The sequence below is a fragment of the Geotrypetes seraphini genome, chromosome 5 (genome assembly GCF_902459505.1).
Source record: "Geotrypetes seraphini chromosome 5, aGeoSer1.1, whole genome shotgun sequence".
Lineage (NCBI taxonomy): Eukaryota > Metazoa > Chordata > Amphibia > Gymnophiona > Dermophiidae > Geotrypetes > Geotrypetes seraphini.
In genome coordinates this window covers 91,578,868-91,602,655 of record NC_047088.1, presented here as the reverse complement: position 1 = coordinate 91,602,655, position 23,788 = coordinate 91,578,868, and the positions used below count along the sequence as shown (strand labels likewise).

Sequence of the window (23,788 nt, the reverse complement as noted above, 5' to 3'; positions counted from 1 at the left end):
TCACTGGCTATATTGTGTGGCATCCTCTTGAACAATCCAAAATTTTTCTCTACTCTCAAGCAGGTGATAGGTTATGCTGTGGTGCTTAGTCCCTGGCCTAGTTCCCTGCTCTGCTGGCCAAGGCCACTCCCAGGTCAGTCAAGGGAATGGTTTGATACAAGGCAAATTTTCCCTGTCCCTGCAGGATCTCTCTATCCCTGTCCTGTCCCCATGAGCTCTGTCCTGTCCCTGCCCTATTCCTGCAGAGCTTGCAGGGATGGGACAAGGATATTGAGATCCCACAGGGACATATTTGTCCCTGTGTCATTCTCTAACTTGGAACTCAGTGCCACTAGGTAAGGCTTTAGCTTGGTCCCGAAAGACTTAGCCTGAGGAGTGCAGGTCCCTCTCTCTCTGCCGCTCTTGCCTGTTCACCCTGTTTGGGTGTGTCCCTCAAGGCTCCCTCTGCAGTTCCCAAGGGCTAAATTGCCCTGAGCAGCCTATTTCTCTGTTTTAAGAAATAAGGCTTTTTGCTGGACTTGTCCCTTAAAAAAAAAAAGACAGAGCAGCTCTGTATAGGGGAATTCCCTACCTTGTGGTTGAGGGATTTCTCTACCTAAAGGGGATTTTCCTTAATTAGCACCCCCAAAGAGCCTGGGATAGCACAATAACTAGATCCCTAGGCCAGGGCAAGTTTGGGAAGCATGTCAGTCACTTTCCTGCCTGATGTGGCTGGGGATGCCCTCTGGAAAGCACTGCTCTGTGTGTTGGGTTGTTTCTAACTTTGAAAACAGTCTGAGGGTGAGTCAGGGCCAATGGATCTCTGGAATTGATGTCCTCCCCACCCGTCAAGGCATTGGGACCTACAAAGTTTGGAAGGAACTGTGGCTATTTTTTTTCCCCTTGGGGATTTCTGCTACTGCTGCTTCAGCAGAACTTTAAAAAAAAAAATCCCCAAAACAAGGGAGAATACAAATACAAAGCAAGAGAACAAATCTCTCCCCTGACCCTAAAAAAGGAAGGGTGAGGGGAAGAGACAGCGCGAACACAAGACCCTCGCATAAAATTTATAATAGTGAACGGGAAGCCCTCAGTCATACAGCTCGCAATGGGGACTAGCCCCTATTGCACCAGCTGTCACATACATACACCCAAAGGGGTGTTATCTGTGAAACATCCCTGAGCTAACCCGTATATAATCAAACGTGATAACTAGTGCACAAATCAGTGTGCTAATAGTGCGAAGTGTAGTTAAACAACAAAGTTAAATACAAGAATTGTTGGAGCTGTCTCTGCCTCTCATCTGAGGGCACAGGGGCATCCAAAATCAGCCAAGCAGGAACAGGCACGAGCTAAACAGTCTACTGGAGGTACTTAACTTAATTAAGCTTGATTTTGACTGGCTACATCTTCATCACTACGGAGAAGCTAAGTACCTCCAGTAGACTGTTTAGTGTATTTTCAGCACCAAGGGGTTCAGGTTCACCTGTACCTGGATGACTGGTTGATTCAGGTGGATTCCACAGCTTAGTCAGGTCATCTCTCCCTCCTGGAATCCCTGGTCTTGGTCATGAATCATTCCAAGTGTCTCCTGTTTCCATCTCAAGTTCTGGAATACATGGGAGGTCACTTTGACATACGTCAGAGAATGGTGTTACTCCTGGAGAAGGGAGTAGAGAACTTGCGGGCACAACTGCTGGTTGTGCAAGCTCGTGCGGTCTGGAACTACTTTAAGTTCCTGGATTCTATATCGGCTACTCTGGAGACATACCTTGGGTAAGGGCTCATGTGTGTTCTTTGGAGTGGACTATTTCGTCCTGTGGGCTCCAGCCTCTCAGGACTATTCTACTGCCAGTCATGCTCACGGCCAGGCTCGATCTGGTGGAACACTCCTGTGAATTTGGGTGGGGGGGGGTCTTCTGGAGGGTTTTCAATGAGTGCTGCTAACCACGAATGAAAGTTTCCTTGGTTGGGAAGCTCACTGCCTGGAGCAAATAGCACAGGACACCTGGTCCAACAAGGAGACGTCCTGGTCCATTAGCTGCCTGGAAACCAGGGCACTTTGGCTCTGCTGTAGTTTCAGCTGCTACAGTGATGTTGAGCAATGCGACGGCAGTGGCATACTTCAAAAGGCAGACAAGATCCAGAGTCAGGCAGTGTCTCTGGAGGTGTTGAGCCTCTGCCACCAGGCAGTAGTGCGTCTACAGCCTTTTTCAGAAGTGCATATTGCTGGCAAGCACAATGTACAAACAAACTCTGTTGCTCTCTTCTGGATTTGAGAAAGTGGGAGCTGAGGCAGCAGGCCTTTCAGTTCATAGTAGGCCATATCAGTTTAATGTAATGGGATCACGAGCCAATGCAAAGATGGAGTGCTGCTTCAGTTGATGGAGGGACCCAGCTTCTCAGGGGATAGTTGTACTGGTTCAGTCTTGGCCAATGACAGAGCTACTCTGTTTTCCTTCATGGTCTCTAATGGGCCGAATGTTGCTGAAGATTACTCGTCATCCTCATTTGGTCTTGCTGGTGGCACCAGATTAGCCCTGAAGACTGGTACACAGAACTATAGCATTTGCTGGTGGACCACATTCCTTTGCCCAGGGATCAGGGGCTCATTCGTCAGGATCAAGTAGATGTGATCCCTTCTGGCTCATGGTATGGTCACTGAAAGGTGGCTTTTAGAGGGGTGGGTTTTTCCCTGCAATGATTTCTTCTTTGCTGCAGGCCAGGAGGACCTTCACATCCCTGGCTTAAGAGTTTGGCAGGTTTTTGAATCCTGGTTCCATTCCCCTGGTGGGCTCAGATTTCTGATATCTTAGGCTTTCTGTAGCAGGGCTTGGAGCAGGGGCTCACTTTGAGCTCCAAGAATGTCCAAATAACCATGCTCCCCAGCTTTTGGGGAAGGGGAAGGGGCACCTCTTTGGCTCTTCATAGGGAGGTGACGTGATTGCTGAAGCACTTGTGCTGTCTGCTTTGTCCTTCATGGGACCTAAATGTGGCTTTCAGGTGCGGGGACTCCATTTAATCCCTTGTGCTTGGCTTCCATTAGGGATCTCGTGCTCAAGACGGTGTTTCTGCTTAGAGGGTCTTGGAACTTCAGGTCCTATTGTGCCAAACCCGTATCTGTCCTTTACAGAGGATTGTTCCTTGTGTACAGTCCCATCCTTTTTGCTGAAAATGGTGTCTCCATTCCATGTGAATTAGGAGGTATAGTGGCCCATCTTCATCATGAAGATTTTGTTTCCTGTGGACCAAAGGCTTTTCTGATATCTGAAGGAGACAAATGAGTTTAGTCTGTTTGATCACCTTTTTGTGCTTTTTCATGACCTTTGGAAGGGTCAGGCAGTATCTCAGGCTTCTATTGCAAGGTGATTAAGGTGGTTGTTGAGTCCGCCTACATCAGCTTATGTAGTCTAGTGCCTTAGGGCTCAAGTGGCATCTTGGGCAAATGCCCAGGCTTTCACCTAAGGAGATTTGCAGGGCAGCAATGTGGTCCTCACTATATTTCTTTGCTAAGCACCACAAATTAGATATTCCGGCCAGAGCCGGTTTGGACTTTGGTAGAGCTGTCATTTGGGGGGAGGTCTTGTCTTTCCCTACCCACTAGATCTGCTTTGTTGCATTCCATTCATTTAGAACAGTGGAGCTGACACTAACATAACTTCTCCATATCCCAGAAATAGGCAATGGATTTTCCCCAAGTTCATCTTAATGGTTTTATGGGCTGTTCTTCCAGGAAATTCTTGAAACCTGTTTTATAGTGCAATAGGTATGTCATTCTGGACGGACGGATAATATACACATGCAGCTATGCAGAAGAAATCCATTCCAGCTTTTGAATCCCTCCTCCTTCACTGGAGGGCTCTGCTGCCCCCTTCAGGTTTTTTTTTCTGCTGGAAGGAGTCTTTCTGATCTGTTTATTTCTTTAATTTTTTTTTTGTCTCGCAGTTTGTTGTGTTTTGTTTTTTTTAATGGATTTCAGTACTCGGAGCTCCCCTAATTGAGGGTTCAGCTCTGCCTGCATGGAGGACAGGCAGGAGAAGCAGACTGAATTCTGCAGCTGACTGGCCAATCCCTCTGTGGTACCTGTTGGCCAGCCTGCAGAAACTTTTCTGGAGCTCGGGGTCCATTCCCCTTGTAGAATTGCTCACCTGCTGTGTCACAGGGGTTGAGCGCAGGCTGTCAGGCATCCATAGGGGGTTCCGCATGGTGCCGGCTGTGTTTAGCCTTCCTCCTTTCCTGTCCGCGCATCTGTAGGGGTTTGAGGCTCAGTCCCACTTAAAGCATGAAAATTCAGCATTGAAGAAGCAATCCGTTTGAGACAGTGATTTTCTTCTCCCAGATTAAGCTACCTTTGAAGCTGAGGCAGTCAGCAGCACAATTCCAGCATAGGGTACTAAAAGAACTCAAACGTGAAATTGTTGAACTGCTGTTAGTGATCTGTAACCTGTCGCTAAAATCGTCTGTAGTACTTGAAGATTGGAGGGTGGCCAATGTTACGCCAATGTTTAAAAGGGGTTCTAGGGGAGATCTGGGAAATTACAGAGTGGTAAGCCTAGCTTCACTGCCGGCAAAATGGTGGAAACAATTATAAAAAATAAAATTGTGGAACACGTACACCAGATCCCGGAGGAGTCAGAGGTAGATCACCAGCCCCCCTTGGCTCCATCTTTCCAGCAGCTTGCTCCGTCGCTAGGAGAGAGCTCATGCCGGCAGGTCATCTGTCAAGGACTTGCCACAGCTGCTGATCCTTTGCCTGTCTTTTTTCCCTGCCTGCGGGAATCTTGCCTGCGGGTGTATTGGGGGCGTTTGTTGTTTTCATGCTAGTAGTTTGTGGGTACCCCAGGGGGCCACCGCTCGTGCCCCGTGATGATACGCCACAGGCCTGGCATCATACCTGGTCTCCTGCATCTCAGAATCACCCTTTCCTTCCCCCGCCCCAACACCCCTTAGAATTGTGTTATATACCGGGCGATATCCATTCACCTGGATTTTACTGGAATACGCTTACCGTATTAGTTGTGTCGGATGCTGGTCGTTGGTCACTTTATAGTTCGCTTTCATTAAATGTTTTCGGGCAGACACAACAAAGTGTCAAGAATTTGGTGATTTTTGGCGGGCTTTTCCAATTTCGTTCTAACTTGCCACCTTGCCTTCAAATTGGTTCAAACCACTGTGACTTTTGCTTGCCTCTGCAGTTTTATTTTGCCTAGCCTTTGCGTTGATTTTACACTGCAATTTTATGTCACCTTGCCTTTGTGTTGATTCTATACTGTGTGCAGGATTTATTAAGGGCCTCTTCTATCAAATTGCGCTAGCAGTTTGTAGCGCGGTGAGCTGAGCTGAATGGCCCATGCTGCTCCTGACGCTCCGAGAGTTCCTATGAGCATCGGGAGCAGTGCGGGCTATTCAGTGCAGCGCTCTGCGCTACAAACTGAGAAGAGGCCCTAAATCGCATGTGGTGGTATTTGAACTTGTTTGGCGATATTTGATTTTTATCTGGTTTGCTGGACAGGTGTTTGAGTTTTTTTTAATGATTGGTGGTATTTGATTATTGGTGCCAGTATGATGAATTCTTATTTTTACTTTTAGAACTGCATGTGTGGTTTTGGCATCTCCAGTCCTTGTATTGCACATCATCCAGAGGTCTTCAGTTCCTGTTGATTTTTAATATTTTGGGATAGTGACAGTTTCGGACCAGATTCAACCAGTGTTTATGCTAACTTAGCAGATTTGGCTTTCTTACATCCATCTACTCCAGTATAACAAAGATGAGTGTTCCAAAGAAGAGAAAAAACCTACCACTTTCATGATGAATGGGAAATGGACTACTTCTTTATCATGGTGAAAGACAAGTGTTGTCTAATTTGTAACACCCCAGTATCCTTGCCCAAAAATCTGGAACGTCATTATAAGGCTCTGCCTAGCAATAAGTTTGATGCTGATTTTCCACCCAAATATGAAATTCGTAAACTGAAGCTCAAAAAACTTAAATCGAAATTGGCTACTCAGCAACAGTTGATGGCAAAGCCAAGGTCACATTCAGTCAATGCAACCATAGCATCCTTCAAGGTCAGCAACCTGATCGCAAAGAAATGCAAATCTTTCACTGAAGGACCAACTAAACTTGCTTATTAAAGTGTTTTTTCTGCCTCTGTGTTCTGAGAAGAGTGAGAGCACTTTTTCACCAACAACACTTCTCTGTATTGGTTCAATCAATCATTTTGTCAAGGTTGGATTACTGCAATGCAGTGTATTTGGGTATTTCAAAGGTCATTCTGCAGAGACTTCAATTAATACAGAACATTGCATCTAAACTTATTTTCAATAAGAGTAAATTCAATCATGTAACCCCTCTGCTCAAGGAATTACATTGGCTTCCAGTGCATCTCAGAATTCAATTTAAGTGCATTTGTATTGCCTTTTTGCCACTTTGATTCCTTTAGACTGGAATGTTCATAGATCTCATCTTGCCAGAAGTTCTCAAAAATTAAAACTTACATTTCCCTCTCTGTGGTAAAAATAGAACCTTTAAGAGATTGTCATTCTTTTGCTTTTAAATTAACCGAATTCTGGAATGCTTTACCACTTACATTAAGAAGTTTAGGTTCTTTTGCTTTATTCCAGAAAGTTCTGAAAACTTTTTTTGTTTGCTAAACATTTTGGAAATTAACTATTTGCCTACTTTTCCTTGTCAATTTTATGTATTACATTATTGTTAACCAAGTTGAGCTCCTCTTGGTTGATGACTCGGTCTATAACACTAAGTTTTAGCTTAGTTTAATTTGTAAAAGATTGTTTTCTGAAGCAGCTGACAATCTTTATGAAAGATTTAAAAATAAGAATGAGATCATAGCTGCTATTCAAGATGTACAATTGTCAAGAAACACTGTTGTGCGGCGAATAGAAAAGATGTGTGGAGACACAACTGAACAATTGTTGGAGGATGTTTCAAATTGTGTTGCTTTCTCACTCCAACTGGATGAATCTACAGACATAAGAGACATATCCCAGTTACTAGTCTTTATCCGGATGGTTTTTGAAGACTTTAGTGTTAAAGAACTACTTGGAATGATTTCTTTAAAAGGGAGAACTACCGATCAGGAAATATTCAGTTCTTTCCATTCCATTGCATAGACTTGTTTCCATCAATACTGATGGAGCAAGAGCAATGGCAGGAGAGGTTAAGGGTTTCATAACTCTGTAGACAGCATGATTATTTCCTTTCTTACCACTGCATCATTCACCAGCAAGTTTTGGCAAGCAAGAGACTCAATACAAAGACTATCATGGACATCATTTTCAAAATTGTAAATTCAGTTCATGGAAGATAACTTCAAAGATGGCTTTTCAATCTTACTCTTGATGAAGGTGCAGCGGAAACCATTTTGCACACAGATGTAAGGTGGCTAAGTAGGCACAAATTTCTGCAAAGATTTGCTGAATGAAATAAGATTTTGAAGGAGAGGGGAGATGACCAGGTAGAGTTGGAAGATGAGGAGTGGTTATGTGATCTGGCATTTGTCACTGACTTTACATTACATTACATTACAGATTTCTATTCCGCTTGTGCCTTGCGGTTCTAAGCGGATTACAAATTAGGAGACTGTATAATTTCAGGAATATTACAGTACATAGAATCAGGAATATATCAAGTTACAATTGATTAGTCTGGAAGTATCCAGGAGAAATTAAGAGTACATAGTAGATAGATAGTAGGTTGTTGAAGTGGGTTGTACCATGTTTAGGTATAGTTATGGTGGTGGTGTTCTTGTGTGTATTTTCTAGTGCTATGATGAGGTTAAGATGATGGAAAGTATTTTTTGAAGAGATGAGTTTTGATTTCTTTTCGGAATTCTTTTATGTCTATTGAATTGATCAGTAGATTGGAAATGGTGGTGTCAATTTTTGCTGCCTGTGTAGCTAAAAGGCTTTACAGGCGAACTAAGTGATATGAACCTTGAACTACAAGGTAAAAACAAATGCATTGGCAAGATGAGTTCAGTTTCATCCTTCAAGAGCAAATTTGAGCTAATGATGACTAACCTTGCATACAACACTTTTGATCATTTTCTTAATATGTAGGACCATCTGGGACAATATCCAAAATTTGTTTTTAGATTGAGAAGTATGTGACAGAAATCTGTTCTGTTATCCAGGAATTCGAAATTAGATTCTGTGAACTTCCCAAAAATTGGAACAGTTGTGGAGTACTTGTCATACCCATTCAAAGTAGATGTGGACATTAAAGAAACTGCAGCTGCTATCGGTAAAAATTACTCATTGAACAATCCATCTCTTGAAAACCCTTAAAAATGACATTTTTCTCAAGACCATTGCTGACCAAGAATTTTTTTGGAAGCTAGTGCCTAGAGACAAATTTCCCAACTTGAGAAGATGTAATGAATCTGTACACTCCTATTTCGATTCAACTTATTTGTGTGAATCTGCGTTTTCTCATCTGAAAATGACAGAGTAAACGACGTTCTAACATGGCAGATGAACATCTCCAGGATTCCCTGAGACTGGACCTCACGCAATATTCACCCAACTTCAAAAAGCTGGTGGATGAAATGAGCAAGAGCGAAATATTAAAGGTTGTGCAAGATCAGTCTGGATCAATACTCGACCTAAATTTAACACAAATTACTCAAAAGTTAAGACAGTTATTACTCAATAAAACTTTAAGAAAAAAATGTACTTTCCATTTCCCCTTACTGGATCTTCATGTCTCTGTTTTGTTTTTGCTTAATTTGCTTAACAGCTGATCGCATCCAAGTAAATGGCAGAAAGTTCATTAAAAATTGGGTGGGGGGAAATCTTCCAACTTTATTGGGTTAAAATTTAATTTGAAATAATCTTAAACTTAATTTTCATGGTGGTAGATCACCGGCACTTTTGGCCGGAATAAGTAGATCACAACCTGTTCGAAGTTGGACGTGCCTGACGTAGACAAACATGTTTTCATGGGACAGAGTCGGCATGGGTTCAGCTGAAAGAGATCTTGCCTCACCAATTTGCTTCACTTTGAAGGTGTGAATTATCATGTAGATAAATGTGAGCCAGTTGATGTAGTACAGTGGTCTCAAACTCGCGGCCCGCCAGGTACTATTTTGAGGTCTTCGGTATGTTTATTATAATCATAAAAGTAAAATTAAAGTTTGTTGATCATATGTCTCTTTAGCTATAAATTATGATATTATTATTAAGACTTAGCCAAAAGGAAAGATCTTGCTAGTACCCAGGGCCAGTGGGAAGAAGCAGATGGAACTGCAAGCAGTCAATGCATGGATGAGACGCTGGTGTGAGGAAGAAGGATTCCACTTCGTGCGCAACTGGACGGCATTCTGGGGGAAGAGCAAGCTATACAGGAAAGATGGACTCCACCTCAGTGGAGACAGAACGAGGCTACTTGCAAACAACATCAAGCGAGAAATTGAGAAGTTTTTAAACTAAGAAGAATGGGAAAGCTGACAGTTGACCAAGAGTCGATGGTTCGGGAAATGGTATATCAAGAGGATACCATGCAAGAAGATTGCAGGGAAGACTCACCGGATCATAGGCAAGATAGAAATCCCGACGGATCGAAAGGGACAAGAAGCAAGGGAGACAGAAGGATGAAGAAAGTACAAAAAAGTAACAGGTGCAAACTTAAGTGTATGTACACAAACATAAGGAGCCTAAGGAATAAAATGGGGGAATTGGAAGCTGTGGCCCAAAAAGATAACCTAGACATTATCGGCATCACGGAAACATGGTGGAACAAGGATAATGTCTGGGACACACTACTACTGGGATACAAGCTATACTGCAGAGACAGAGTAGGACAAAAAGGTAGGGGTATTGCCCTATACATAAAAGAAGGAATTGAGTCTACCGGAGAGAACACGCCGGAAACAAACAATAAGATAGTCTCTATGGGCCAAAATACCATGAACAAATGGAACGGATACGAAGATCGGCATTTACTACCGACCCCTAGGGCAGACTGAAGAAACTGATGGAGAAATGACGGATGAGATTAAACACGAATGTAAGGGAGGCAACGCAGTTATCATGGGTGACTTCAATTATCCGGGGATAAATTGGAACCTAGGCAATTCCAGCTGCAGTAGAGAGACAGTTCCTGGATGCTGTAGGCGATTGCTTCCTGGAACAACTTGTCATGGAAAATACGAGAGGAAATGCAATTCTAGATTTAATTCTAAATGGACTACAAAGACCTGCACAAGGTAGAGAATTAGAAGGGACGTTAGGAAATAGTAGTCACAACATGATCACTTCAACCTAACACAAAAACAAAAAATCGATCCAGAACGACGGCCATGGCACTGAACTTCTGAAAAGGGAACTATGAAGGGATAAGAGTCATGGTGAGGAAGAAGATTAGGAAGAGGTTAAGCACTGTAAATACGCTAGAGCAGGGGTAGGCAATTCCATTCCTCGAGAGCCGGAGCCAGGTCAGGTTTTCAGGATATCCACAATGAATATGTATGAGATGGATTTGCATGCACTGCCTCCTTGAGATGCAAATCTATCTCATGCATATTGTGGATATCCTGAAAACCTGACCTGTCTCTGGCTCTCAAGGAACGGAATTGCCAACCCCTGCGCTATAGCAAGCATGGTCCCTTTTTAAGGACACAGTCAAAGAGGCGCAAAATTTATATATACCGCGTATCAACAAGGATTCCAAGAGGAAGAAGAACAAGGAACAGGCGTGGCTCACTGTACTTCATTTAAGGAACGGAAAAGGACAGAAATGGACAAAAACTGGAAAAAGCACAAACAACATCAAAGCAAGTGCCATAAGACGGTAAGAGGGGCCAAAAGAGACTATGAAGAAAAAATAGCCAAGGAGGCCAAACACTTTAAGCCATTCTTTCGATATATTAAGGGGAAACGACCTGCGAAGGAAGCGGTTGGGCCGTTAGATGACCATGGAATAAAGGGAGTACTAAAGAAGGACAAAGCCATCGCCGATGAACTGAACACATTTTTTGCATCTGTATTTACCGAAGAGGATATAGCCAATATACCAGAAGCCAACGGCTATATACAGGAAATGGAGACGGGAAACTAACAGGGACGACTGTCAGTCTAGAAGAGGTATGAAGACAGATTGATAGGCTTAAAAACGATAAATCCCTGGAACTGGATGGCATCTACCCGAGGGTAATCCAGGAACTGAAAGGTAATCAAGGAACTGAACTACTCCAAGTAATAGCCAATCTGTCGATCAAATCGGGAAAGATTCCGGAAGACTGGAAAGTGGCAAATGTTACGCCGATCTTCACAGACCAGTGAGTCTAACTTCAGTACCGGGAAAGATGGTAGAGGCGCCGATAAAGGACCACATCATCAATCACCTTGATGAACATAAACTGATGAGGACCAGCCAGCACGGCTTCAGCAAAGGAAGATCTTGCTTGACAGACTTACTGCACTTCTCTGAAGGAGTAAATGGGCAGATAGACAAGGGTGACCTAGTCGATATCGTATATCTAGATTTTCAGAAGGCGTTCGACAAGGTTCTGCATGAACGTTTACTTCGAAAAATTGTGAGCCATAGAATCGAGGGTGATATACTGTTTTATCCCAATATTTACTGTTATGTTATTCGCTTAGAATTATTAAGCGAACCATTAAATATAAATAAACTTGGAACTTGAAACTCACATGTATTAAAAACTGGTTGGCGGATAGGAAACAGAGTGGGGGGTGAATGGACAATACTCAGACTGGAAAAGCGTCACAAGTGGAGTGTCGCAGGGTTCGGTGCTCGGGCCTGTGCTCTTCCGTCATTTCTCCATATTTTAAAAAGGCCTAGAAATTGGAACGATGAGTGAGGGGATTAAATTTGCGGACGATACAAAGTTATTCAGAGTAGTGAGGACACAGAAGGATTGCAAAGACCTACAACGAGACATAATATGCTCGAGGAATGGGCCTTGAAATGGCAAATGAGGTTCAACGTGGATAAGTGCAAGGTGATGCACTTATTGGTAACAAAAATCATATGCACGAATGCAGGATGTCCAGTGCTATACTCGGAGAAAGCCCCCAGAAAGAGGCTTGGGAGTACTTGTAGACAAGTCAATGAAACCATTCGGCCAATGCTCGGCGGCGGTGAAAAAAGCAAACAGAATGCTAGGAATGATAAAGAAGGGGATCACAAACGGATCTAAAAAGGTTATCATGCTGTTATACCAGGCCATGGTATGCTCCCACCTGGAATACTGTGTCCACCACTGGTCGCCGTACATGAAAAAGGACATAGTACTACTTGAAAGGGTCCAGAGAAGAGCAATAAAAATGGTTAAGGGACTGGGGGAGTTGCCGTACAATGGGAGGCTAGAGAAACTGGGCCTCTTCTCCCTTGAAAAGAGAAGACTGAGGGGACATGATCGAAACATTCAAGATATTGAAGGGAATTGACTTAGTAGAGAGAGAGAGAGATTGTTCACCCTCTCCAAGGTGAAGAGAACGAGAGGGCACTCACTAAAGTTAGAAGGGAAAAGATTCTGTACAAACGTAAGAACATAAGAATTGCCGCTGCTGGGTCAGACCAGTGGTCCATCGTGCCCAGCATTCTGCTCACACGGCGGCCCTTAGGTGAAAGACCAGTGCCCTAACTGAGACTAGCCTTACCTGTGTACATTATGGTTCAGCAGGAACTTGTCTAACTTTGTCTTGAATCCCTGGAGGGTGTTTTCCCCTATAATAGCCTCCGGAAGAGCGTTCCAGTTTTCTACCACCCTTTGGGTGAAGAAGAACTTCCTTACGTTTGTACGGAATCTATCCCCTATTAACTTTTAGAGAGTGCCTTCTTGTTCTCTTTACCTTGGAGAGGGTGAACAACCTGTCTTTATCTACTAAGTCTATTCCCTTCATTATCTTGAATGTTTTGATAATGTCCCTTCTGTCTCCTCTTTTCAAGGAAGAAGAGGCCAAGTTTCTCTAATCTCTCACTGTACGGCAACTCCTCCAGCTACTTAACCATTTTAGTTGCTCTTCTCTGGACCCTTTCGAGTAGTACTGTCCTTCTTGTTCGGCGACCAGTGCTGGACGCAGTATTCCAGGTGAGGGCGTACATTGGCCCGGTACAGCGGCATGATAACTTTCTCTGATCTGTTCGTAATCCCCTTCTTAATCATTTCTAGCATTCTGTTTGCCCTTTTCACCGCCGCCACGCATTGCACATACGGCTGCATTGACTTGTCAACCAGTAATCCCAAGTCTCTCTCTCCTGGGGAGTCTCTCTGAGTACTGCACCAGATATCCTGTATTCGTGTATAAGACTTTTGTTACCGACATGCATCATCTTACACTTATTCACATTAAACCTCATTTGCCATGTCACAGCCCATTTCTTGAGCGTGTTTGTGTCCCGTTGCAGGTCTTCACAATCCTCCTGTGTCTTCACTACTCTGAATAACTTCCTATCATCTGCAAATTTAATCACCTCACTCGTATCAATTTCCAGGTCATTTTTAAATATGTTGAAGAGAGTGGTAGAATTTTGTAATGCTCTTCCAGAGGCTGTTATAGGGGAAAGCACCCTTCAGGGATTCAAGGCAAGGTCGGATAAGTTCCTACTGGAACAGAACATACACAGGTAAGGTTAGACTCAAATAGGGCACTGGTCTTTCACCTAAGGGCCGCCGCGTGAGCGGACTGTTGGGCACGATGGACCACTGGTCTGACCCAGCAGCAGCAAATCTTATGTTCTTATTTATAAACTATAAAGAGTTTTACCTTGTGCAAAATTGTCATTTTTTAAAATAAGACATTCACTATTTTTTTCTGAGGCCCTCCAAGTACCTACAAATCGAAAATGTGGCCCTGCAAAGGGTTTGAGTTTGAGACCATTGATGGTAGTGTATCTAGATTTTCAGAAAGCTTTAGACAGAATTCCTCATGAGAGGCTCCTGACTCCTGAGAAAGCCATTGGATAAGTGGCAAAGTTCAGTTGTGGATTAGGAATTGGTTATCAAGTTTCAAGTATAATAAGTATTTGATTAATCGCTTATCTTTTTTTTACTAAGCGATATATAATATAAATGATAAAAACAAATTATAAAAACAAAAGAAGCGAGAGGGAGAAGGGGAGAACTACAATAAAATCAAAAAGGGGAAAGGGAAGAAACAAAAGGAAGGGGGAATTTTCTGTTTGGAGCCATTTCATTGAGGGACAGATCAATGCTCGAAAGAAAGCATCTTTAAGAAGCATTTCAAAGCTCCCTTGAATTTGTCCAAGTTTATTTTCTCTCTGATATGATAGGGTAGGGTAGAGAATTCCATGTAAGCAAAGCAGTGACTGGAAACATATGTTATAGTTCAATAGTAGATAAAACATTGTCCCTGAACTCTAAATATATTTTAGAATTAACAACATCTATTTTAGAATCCTGATCCCCCCCCTCTTCTTTCTTGGTGGGGTTGAGTTGAAGCCATTAGATGAATTTTGCAAGGACTTGAATGTCAACACCAACTAATTCCATTATGTTTATGACTTGAGAATTTGCAACTTATTGTATTGTTTCATTTTTATATTATTTGTATTTGAAAAATTTCAATAAAAATATGATTTAAAAAAAAATTAAGTACTGTTCTGTTACGTCCTTTCCGGATTCAGTACGCTAGGTGTTCAGTCCCTTCCCGCAATCCGGGAGTTGCAGAAATCTAAACGCTTTAATAAGCATATGCTCCTCCCACCTCAGAGAGAGAGTTGGAGCCCCCTGTAGTTTTCAACTTCTGCAAGCAATCCGTGCAGAAGTCTTTTGGATTTGCTCTGCATATTTTTCTTATTTTCTTTTGCTAAAAATTCATCTTTTCGGTGGCTTGAATGCCTTGAGACCCCTTTGGGGTGGTCCTCTGTCAGATGAAAGGATGTAGTCCTGCGGAGCTGGACTGCTGCTTCGCTGTGAAGCCAGTCTGCTGTGTGCCACCTTTCCTTGACTCAGGGTCCATTCTCTGGGAAGCTCACTTGCCCTTCGACCTTGTCAGGGGTTTAAGCACAGGCTGTATGCGTCCTGAGTAAACTCCTCTGGGTTTCAGGGTGCAGGCTGTTTCCTGCCCCCAGTCGCATGGAGAGGATCCATGGGGCTAAGGTTACAGTTGGTGTCCGTCCCACTGGCAGTCCGAAGAGCTTCTGGTCATTTTGGAGCTATTTTGAGGTAGAAAATACTTTCCCTCCATTCAGCTGCAGTGGAAAGATCTGACAGGCAGACACTTCAGACACTGAGTATAACTCCATTATTTCCTGTGGGAACTTAAGGGGTGGTCTATGAAACTCTCTAACTCATTTTTGAGAGTTTCTGAGGGTAGGGTTCAGGTTCCAAACCCCAAATCGCTATTTTTTATTTTCGGATTTAGTTTATTTTTGCAGTTTTTGGCATGAATTTGCTAGTGGCTGCCATCTTTGATTTTTAAATTTTTTTTTATTTTTTTTAAATCTTTTTTTATTTTTTTTAATTTCTGCCTCAAAACCTCTCAAGGGAAAGGGATTGGGGCTTGTATAATTGGATTAAAAATCATTTGGGATGGACTCCCCAGCCCCTAATCTGTCAAATGTGTGTATTGATTGTGCTGGATTAGCGCCAGATCAGATTAGCGTCATACCATAGCATGCTGGGGGAGGGGACGGGAACTTTGGGCTTCACTTCCTTCAGATTCTCCAGGGCTGAGGAGCCAGCCTTGGTCTGTGATTTCATGAAAAATTTCGCCCAGAGGCCGTTCTAGAGTTTGGCGCCAAACGCTTGTGTTCCAAGCTGGGGAACTTTTGGCGTGATTCGAGCGCCTTAGCAGAACCCTGCAGTGGACAAGTTGTGAATTTTCACCAGACTTTTTTCCGGCTCCTCTGGAAAGTATTTTTCAGATGCAGCTGGCGGGCACGATAGTTTCTCCTAAACTAGTTAAGCCAGTGGCAAACATAGAAACATAGAAGATAACGGCAGAAAAGGGCCATAGCCCATCAAGTCTGCCCACTCTAACGACCCCACCCCCTTGAATTTACCCTCCTAGAGATACCACATGTGTATCTCATTTCTGCCCCCCTAGAGATCCCACATGTGTATCCCATTTCCTTTTAAAATCTGGCACGCTGCTGGCCTGAATCACCTGAAGTGGAAGTTCATTCCAACGATCGACCACCCTTTCAGTGAAGAAGAACTTCCTGGTGTCGCCATGAAATTCCCCACCCCTGATTTTCAGCGGATGCCCTCTTGTGGCCGAGGGACCTTTAAGAAAGAAGATATCATCCTCCACCTCAATACAGCCCGTGATATATTTAAACGTCTCTATCATGTCTCCTCTCTCTCTACGTTCCTCGAGTGAGTATAGCTGCAATTTATTCAGCCTTTCCTCATAATGGGAGGTCTTTGAGTCCCGAGACCATCCTGGTGGCCATTCGTTGAACCGACTCAACTCTCAGCACATCTTTTTGGTAATGTGGCCTCCAGAATTGTACACAATATTCCAGATGAGGCCTCACCATGGATCTGTACAACGGCATTATAACTTCGGGCTTCCGGCTGATAAAACTTCTACGGATACAACCCATCATTTGTCTTGCCTTTGATGAAGCCTTCTCCACTTGATTGGCAGTCTTCATGTCTTCGCTAATGATCACCCCCAAATCATGTTCCGCCTTGGTCCTAACTAAGGTCTCACCATTAAGTGTGTAAGATTTGCATGGATTCCTGCTGCCAAGGTGCATGACCTTACATTTTCTAGCATTGAAGTTTAGCTGCCATGTCGAGGACCAGTGTTCCAATAGAAGTAGGTCCTGCGTCATACTGTCTGGTAAAGTGTTCTCACTTACTATGTTGCATAGTTTGGCGTCATCGGCGAATAACCAAAAGGAGCACAAAGAACACCAAAAGGAGTGTCACCGTGTGGTTAGGAAAGCTAAAAGAGAATATGAGGAGAGACTGGCGGGGGAAGCAACAAACTTCAAATCGTTCTTCAGGTACGTGAAGGGGAAGCAACCGGCAAGGGAGGAAGTGGGGCCATTGGATGATGGAGACAAAAAGGGAGTGATAAAGGAGGAAAAAGAGATAGCTGACAGGTTGAATAAGTTCTTCACGTCAGTCTTCACGAGGGAGGACACATCCCATATTCCGGAACCCGAGCAGATTGTAAATGGGGATCGGGATGAAAAGCTGGTCCAACTAGAGGTAAGCCAAGAGGATGTCCTCAGGCAGATAGACAGACTAAAGAGTGACAAATCGCCAGGTCTGGACGGCATTCTCTCAAGGGTACTCAAGGAACTAAGGAATGAAATAGCAGAGCCACTTCACCAAATATATAACCTATCCTTAAAAACTGGAGAGATCCCGGAGGACTGGAAAATAGCAAATGTCACGCCCATCTTCAAGAAGGGTTCAAGGGGTGACCCGGGAAACTACAGGCCGGTGAGCTTGACCTCGGTCCCGGGAAAGATGATGGAAGCACTGATTAAGGACAGCATCTGTGAACACATAGAAAACAATGGACAGCTAAAGTCGAGTCAACACGGCTTCTGCAAGGGTAGGTCATGCCTCACAAACTTATTGTACTTCTTTGCGGGGGTAAACAGCCAGGTGGATAAAGGGGAATCCATTGACATCATTTACCTTGATTTCCAAAAAGCCTTCGACAAGGTACCACACGAACGACTGCTTAAAAAACTGTGGAAACACGGGGTGCAAGGGGAGGTCCACCGATGGATCAAAAACTGGCTGGCAGGCAGGAAACAGAGGGTTGGAGTAAAGGGACATTATTCAGACTGGCAATGGGTCATGAGCGGAGTTCCGCAGGGGTCGGTGTTGGGACCGCTCCTGTTCAATATATTTATTAATGACCTGGAGGCGGAAACAAAATGTGAGGTTATTAAATTTGCGGATGACACCAAACTCTACAGCAGGGTTATAACCACGGAAGACTGCGAAGATCTGCAAAGGGACCTAACTACACTAGAAGAATGGGCCAAAAAGTGGCAAATGAGCTTTAACATAGGGAAATGCAAGGTCATGCATGTAGGGAAAAAGAACCCGATGTTCAGCTACAAAATGGGGGGGATCACTGCTAGGGGTAAGTAACCTTGAAAGAGACCTGGGAGTGATGGTAGACACAACATTGAAGGCGTCGGCACAGTGCGCCACAGCTTCAAGGAAAGCAAACAAAATATTGGGTATCATTAAGAAGGGTATCACGACCAGGACGAAGGAAGTCATCATGCAATGGTGCGCCCGCATCTGGAATACTGTGTCCACTACTGGTCGCCGTACCTCAAGAAGGACATGGCGGTACTTGAGGGAGTCCAGAGAAGAGCAACTAAACTGATAAAGGGTATGGAAAACCTCTCATATACTGACAGACTGAAAAAGCTGGGGCTGTTCTCCCTGGAAAAGCGGAGACTTAGAGGAGACATGATAGAAACCTTCAAGATCCTGAAGGGTATAGAAAAGGTAGACAGGGACAGATTTTTCAGATTATGGGGAACCACAAGTACAAGGGGGCACTCGGAGAAATTAAAAGGGGTCAGGTTTATAACAAACGCCAGGAAGTTCCTTTTCACCCAGAGGGTGGTGGATACATGGAACACGCTTCTGGAGGCTGTGATAGGCCGGAGCACATTACAAGGCTTCAAAGACGGTTTGGATAGGTTCCTAGAGGATAAAGGAATTGAGGGGTACAGATAGGAGTAGAGTTAGGTCATAGAGATAGTCAGGGACCACTGCTCAGGCAATGGGCCTGATGGGCTGCCGCGGGAGCAGACCGCTGGGCGAGATGGACCTCTGGTTTGCCTCAGCGGAGGCAACTTCTTATGTTCTTATGTGATTTTACCATGAAGCCCCTGAGTCAGATCTCCCACAAATATGTTGAAGAGGATCGGGCCCAAGACCGAGCCCTGCGGCACTCCACTGATCACCTCTGACGTTTTTGAAGGGCACCATTCACCACCATTCTCTGAAGTCTACCGTTTAGCCAATCACTGACCCATGTAGTTAATGTCTCTCCCAGTCCCACTGATTTCATCTTGTTCAATAGTCTGTGGTGTGGGACGCTTTCAAAAGCTTTACTAAAGTCCAAGTACACGACGTCTAGGGACTCACCCACATCCAGTTTCCTTGTTATCCAGTCAAAGAAACTAATTAGATTGGATTGGCAGGACCTGCCCTTGGTAAATCCATATTGGCGGGGATCCCGTAGATTCTTCTTGTCCAGGATTGTATCCAATTTATGCTTAATTAGTGTTTCCATGAGTTTACTCACTATGGATGTGAGACTCACCGGTCTGTAATTCTCAGCCTCTGTCCTGCAGCCCTTTTTGTGGAGTGGAATTACATTGGCTGTTTTCCAGGCCAAGGGGACTCTTCCCGCCCTCAAGGAAAGATTGAAGAGCACAGATAACGGCTCTGCCAGGACATCACAGAGCTCTCTAAGCACCTGGGGTGTAGATTGTCTGGTCTCATGGCTTTGTTCACTTTGAATCTTGATAGTTCCCAGTAGACGCTGCTGGGAGTAAACTCGAAATTCCAGAATGGGTCTTCTGAGCTTTGCCTTGCTTGCAACTGTGGACCAGATCCCGGCGCCTCGCAGGTAAAGACTAAGCAGAAGTATTCGTTTAGTAGTTCGGCTTTATCGGAATCTGATTCTGCATAAGTCCCGTCTGCTTTTCTAAGGTGTACTATCCCATTTGTGTTTCTTTTCCTATCACTGATGTACCTGAAGAAGGATTTATCCCCTTTCTTAATGTCCTTTGCTAGTTTCTCTTCTATTCGAAGCTTGGCCTCTCTGACTGCCGTTTTGACAGCTTTGGACCTGGCCAGATAGTCTTCTTTTACTTCTCCTCTTCCTGATTGTTTGTAGGAAACAAATGCTTTTTTCTTTTTCTTAACGAGGTCCGAGATTTCTGTAGTGAACCACTGGGGTCTGTTATTTCTCCGTCGTTTGCTTACTGTTTTTATATAGCGATTCGTTGCTTCATGTAGCGTAGATTTCAGATTTGCCCACATAGCCTCTATATTATTGGTTTCGGCATGGTCTTGCAGTGCCCAACAGACGAAATCTCCCATGCGTTTGAAGTCAGTGCCCCGAAAATTAAGGACCTTTGTTGTTGTGGTCGATCTGGTGAAACCTTTTCCTAAGGTTGAGCCAAACCATGTTATGGTCGCTGGAGGCCAGTGTATCACCTACCGAAACTTCCGATTCGCTTTTTCCTTTGGTGAGTACCAGGTCTAGTAACACCTGGTCCCTAGTGGGCTCCAATACCAATAGTTTGGGCCGTGCACCCTTTATGGAGGTTAACAACCTTCTGCTGCCGCTAGATCCCTTTCCAGGAGCCCTCTCGTCCAGCTATGGCAGAGCTCGATTGCATTATACCATACAGATACTATGCCACTTTTGTCTCCTGACACTGCTTTTATTTGGGATCTGGCTGATTCAGATTTGGGTGAGGTCCCATCCATCAACAAACCTTTTAAGCATGGCTTTGTCCACCATTTTAATGCTGGGATTCTGAAAGAGCAATAAATTGGAATCTCCTCTTTCCACATCACTGTTATGTGATGGATCGTTCTAATGTGCTATCCTCTTTTCTATCCCATCCACAGCTTCTTTGTCTGGATACAGAACCATAAGATGCCCAGGCTGCTCTTTCCGGCTCCATCAAGCTATGTCTAAGTTTTCTGGACACAAGGGCAAAACATCGATCCAGAATGTCGGCCACAGCACTGAACTTTCAAAAAGGGAATTACGAAGGGATAAGACTCATGGTGGGGAAGAATATTAAGAAGAGGATAAGAACTTTATAAACGCTAGAGCAAGCATGGTCCCTTTATAAGGACACGGTCACCAAGGTGCAAAATCTATATATTCCGCTTATCACCAAGGGATCCAAAAGGAAAAAGAACAAGGAACCGGTGTGGCTCACTGTAGCTGTGAAGGAAGCGATCAGAGACGAGAAGACTTCATTTAAAGAATGGAAAAAGTCAAAAATGGATGAAAACTGGAAAAAGCACAAACATCAAAGCAGGTGCCACAAGGCAGTAAGAAGGACCAAAAGAGACTAGGAGGAAAAAATAGCCAAGGAGGCGAAAAACTTCAAGCCGTTCTTTCGATATATTAAGGAGAAACGACCCGCGAAGGAAGCAGTGGGGCCATTGAATGACCATGGAATAAAGGGAGTGCTAAAGGAAGACAAAGCCATCGCTGTGAAACTGAACACATTTTTTTTTTGCATCTATATTTACCGAAGAGGATATGCACAATATACCAGAGGCTGATAGGCTATACGCAGGAAATGAGGGTGGGAAATTGACAAGGTTGCCGGTCAGTCTAGAAGAGATATGCAGGCAGATTGATAGGCTTAAAAATGATAAATCCCCAGGACTGGATGGCATCCATCCGAGAGTAATCAAGGAACTAAAGGGTCTATAGCTGAACTGTTTCAACTAATGGCCAATCTGTTGATCAAATCGGGTAGGATTCCGGAAGACTGGAAAGTGGCGAATGTCACGCCGATCTTCAAGAAAGGTTTGAGGGGAGATCTGGGAAACTACAGACCGGGAAAGATGGTTGAGGCGCTGATAAAGGACCGCATCATTGATCACCTTGACGGACACGATATGATGAGGACCAGCCAGCATGGCTTCAGTAAGGGAAGATCTTGCTTGACGAACTTGCTGCACTTCTTCGAGGGAGTAAACAGGCAGATAGACAAGGGCGAGCTGGTCGGCATTGTATATCTGGATTTTCAGAAGGCGTTCGACGAGGTTTCGCATGAATGACTGCTTCGAAAAATTGCGAGCCATGGAATCGAGGGTGAAATACTCGTGTGGATTAAAAACTGATTGGCGGATAGGAAACAGAGAGTGGGGGTAAATGGACAATACTTGGACTGGAAAAGCATCAAGAGTGGAGTGCCGCAGGGTTCAGTGCTTGGAGCCGTACTCTTCAACATATTTACAAACGACCTGGAAATTGGTACGACGAGCGAAGTGATTAAATTTGCGGGCGATACGAAGTTATTCAAAGTAGTGAAGATGCAGAAGGATTGTGAAGACCTGCAACATGACATAAACACACTCGAGAAATGGGCCGCAACTTGGCAAATGAGGTTTAATGTGGATAAGTGTAAAGTGATGCATGTCGGTAACAAAAATTTTATACACGAATACAGGATGTCTGGTGCAGTACTCGGAGAGACTCCCCAGGAGAGAGAGACTTGGGAGTACTGGTTGACAAGTCAATGCAGCCGTATGCGCAATGCGTGGGATTCAAGACAAAGTTAGACAAGTTCCTGCTGAACCAGAATGTATGCAGGTAAGGCTAGTCTCAGGGCACTTGTCTTTCACCTAAGGGCCGCCGCGTGAGCGGACTGCTGGGCATGATGGACCACTGGTCTGATCTAGCAGCGGCAATTCTTATGAAAAACTCAAAAGTTATGCTTAGAAATATACTTTAGGGCGACTAAAATGGTTCATGGGCTGGAGGAGTTCCCATACAGTGAGAGATTAGAGAAGCTGGGCCTCTTATCCCTTGAAAAGAGGAGACTGAGAGGGGACATGATCAAAACATTCAAGATAATGAAGAGAATAGACTTTGTAGATAGAGACAGGTTGTTCACTCTCTCCTAGGTAAAGAGAACGAGAGGGCACTCTCTAAAGCTAAAAGGGGATAGATTCCGTACAAACGTAAGGAAGTTCTTCTTCACACAGAGTGTGGTAGAAAACTGGAATGCTGTTCCAGATGCTGTTATAGGGGAAAACGTACGCAGGTAAGGCACTCAGGGCACTGGTCTTTGACTTAAGGGCCGCCACGGGAGCGGACTGCTGGGCACGATGGACCACTGGTCTGATCCAGCAGCGGCAATTCTTATGTTCTCCGCTGGCTCCTGCTTTTTAGCACTTTTGAGCAACCTAAGGTAAATTCCACCGTGGTGCAGGATACCCAGCGCACTTTAATAAAGCGACCCCACCCTGTATGTTTTATCCCAACCCCACTATCTCCTTTTTCTTCTTAAATATGTAACTTTTCCCCTCCTCTCCCATCTACCCCCACTCTCAAGTTTGTCTTGTTAATAATATTTATGTTCACACTATATATTTAATATACCAATTTATTTTATCCTTAAATTTTTTAGTCTTCCTATCTTTTAAATTTTATTGTTAACTGGCCAGATATTTGTTTGATGGTCGGTATATTAAAACTAATAAACTTGAAGCTTGAACTTGGAGTAGTGTTTAAGGACTCCCAGGATTGCACATTGGTTATTGTATTTTTTAAAAAACCTTTTTGAAGTGGCTTCAAGCATCAAAGCGACAGCAGCCTCCTTTGTGGCGTGTGCCTGTCACAAGAGATTGTGCAGTGGTGCCCCCTGTAGAAGTGGATGTCTGTCCACAGCTAGTGTGTGGTGGTACGGATTATATGGTGAACTCCTTTTATGATTTCATTTGAGTTCTTACTGCTTATGCGGTGTCTGCATTCCGGGCTCTTTGGCTCTGACCTTGGGCTGGGGGCACTGCTTCCATAGCCACTTTAAGCAGACTTCCTTTCATGGGTCAGTTTCTTTAAGGGACAGGTCTGAATGACCTCATGGCTGGTGTTGCTGATCGCTGACCTAAGTTTCTCCCTGCCAACAGGTTTCGCCGGACTTTGGGAGGGGGCAGTAGTAATTTTCATCCCTCCTGCCATTTTCTTCAGAAATCCTCGGGCTCTTCCTCCCAAAGATATTACCAGCGTTAAAGTCCCCATGACAACACTTCCAATTCCAGCCGTCCTCAGACATCTGGGTCCCGGGCAGCTACTGCTCTTAAACAACCCT

General features: G+C 44.1%; 1 protein-coding gene across 4 annotated transcripts in view; it reads left to right on the top strand.

Moving 5' to 3' along the window:
* The window catches only part of ATXN2L (ataxin 2 like), a 414,538-nt gene that overhangs the window by 238,029 nt on the left and 152,721 nt on the right, over nucleotides 1-23,788 (top strand). The window lies entirely within an intron of this gene.